The following is a 2,332-nucleotide window of genomic DNA, read 5'->3' as shown; positions in this document are numbered from 1 at the left end:
TCAGGTTGGATACTGATTATTAATCATTCAAGCCCCTTTATCTTAACTGCTCTGCTTAACCGTCGGACCTCGCACGTCCGTCATGTTTGTAGTTTTTTTAACACTTTTTATTCGTATTTGTAGTTCTAATCGAATCCTCGTCCACATCGCAATGTGTTATGGGCAACATTAGTCGTTAGAAGTGTACACGGATCTGCACTTCGAATTCGGAAAAAGTATCCGGGTATCTTTGGAATACTCATTTCAACATACTACGATTTGGGACTGTGAGAAAGCCTTATGGCAAGGCAGAAGGACACAGGATTTCCAACCAGAAAAAGTTTTATTTTATCCAAAAAAAATGAAAAATACAAAAATATATCAACTTAACAAATAACTAAGGTCAGGAAAAAAAAACTTTAACTCAATCTATAGGATTAACAAAAGAGAACTGAACAAAACAAAACTGACCCTGTAACTGAGACAAAACCAGGTATTTAAGACAAACGGTGAGCTCACTTAAACAAGACAGGGGAAACATACAAATCAACATTTTATAAATCAACAAATAAATTCACAATTCGTTAATCGAAGTAAATATAATACCAAATGAAACCAAAATAATAAAAAAAACAAAGAATATTAACAGCAAACACAAGAAGAAAAATCAAAACCAAATTTAATTCCCGTCACCCCCCCATGACGTAGCTTCTAATTGGCATCAGCAAGCGGCACCCTCAGGCCGTAAATCTGTACTGCTGAGCGCGCCTCAGCCTTTTGCCAGTCAAGACCGCTGCAACGGATGGACGCACACCCCGCCGTCATGCATCCAAATGCCATCCCGGGAACTTAAACTCAAAGAAACAAGTATGAGAATAGCACAACGCAAGCCAGTAAGTGTGCACTCCAAACTAACGAACGAAGTACTAAAGTAAATAAAGCATTACAAATATGATCAAATCAAATCTGTGTAGCGTCCTCATTACATGTAACAAACCCTGAATCTATATTATAAACTTAAAGAGTAAATACAAAACAAAGAAAAAAAACTTGAATGTGTTAATAAATGTATACAGATGTGTGAGGGAAATATATGAGTCATGAATGAAGTGAATGCGTACTGTGTTGTGAATGTATATTGCGGAGTTACCCTTCTCAATGTGTGGCCGAAAATTCAGCCATCACAGGGACATACTAATTCTTTTTTCGAATACTATTTAGTATGCGAATTGAGACGCAGCAAATCTGTTCATCAAATAAAGTTATTCTCTTCAGAAAATGTGGACTAAACCGCTCAATTCATATGGATTACTTTTACTATCTCTTTTTGAACTTTTTGAAGCATCAAAGTGGTAGTTGAATAGCTGTCAATGGAGGGACAGAAAGCTCTCAGATTTCATCAGAAAGATCTTTGTTCGTGTCCTGAAGATGAATGAAAGTCTTACAGGTTTGGGATTACATGAGTGTGAGTAATTAATGACAGAATGTTCATTTTTGGGTGAACGAACCCTTTAAATGTGAAAGAGAAGCATGAACATTCTTCTAAACATCTCCCAATGTCTTTCACAGAAGAAAGTCACACAGCTTTGGAACGACATGAGGGTGAATAAATAATTTTCTGTTTTGTATGCAAAATATTCCTTGAAATGCTGTTTAAATGTGTTGGGGTCTAAAAAAAGGTTAGGCTATTTAAAATGTGCTCTCCAGAGAGAGAAGATCATGAGAACGTTAAAAATGTTTTTAAAGAGGCCATATTTCTTGTTCTATTGCTGTTTATCGGCGAGATGAAAGCTTTGAACGATGGAATCAGTCAGAATGGAGCAACCGTCTGGAAAACTGCTCCATTTCCTGTGTTTTTGCTTCTCGTTCTGTGAAAGCCATTATCTATGTGCCACTATACACACACATACACTATATAATACAAAACACACACACATCAGGTCATTTCCGTTCCACGGTAAAGTCAAGCGTTTACCGTGGAACACAGATTATTTTTTTCTAGCGCACATCATGTGACCATTAGCTCATTACAGCGATGATGTCAGTGTTTTGAGGCTGGTTCCATTTATCTGATAGTGATTTACCTGCGCTGTGTGACCTATTCAGCCTCCATAGACTAAACCTCTCTAAATCATCAGCTCCAGTCCACCTGGCCCCCAGACACCATCTGACAGAAAGTCATGCTTATATATCCACAATATTACACCTCGTGTTGTTTATAAGAGTAGACCTTTGTACTGCTCCAGAACTTTCCCCCCCTTGTTCATTCCAGGTAAACATACCCATCTGATTTTTTTTCTGTGTTTAGCTGCTTGACTTCCTTTAACATTCCGGGAAAGTATCGTTAGGAGTT

The sequence above is a fragment of the Chanodichthys erythropterus genome, chromosome 22 (assembly GCF_024489055.1).
Source record: "Chanodichthys erythropterus isolate Z2021 chromosome 22, ASM2448905v1, whole genome shotgun sequence".
NCBI classification, from domain to species: domain Eukaryota; kingdom Metazoa; phylum Chordata; class Actinopteri; order Cypriniformes; family Xenocyprididae; genus Chanodichthys; species Chanodichthys erythropterus.
This window is presented reverse-complemented; position numbering follows the sequence as displayed.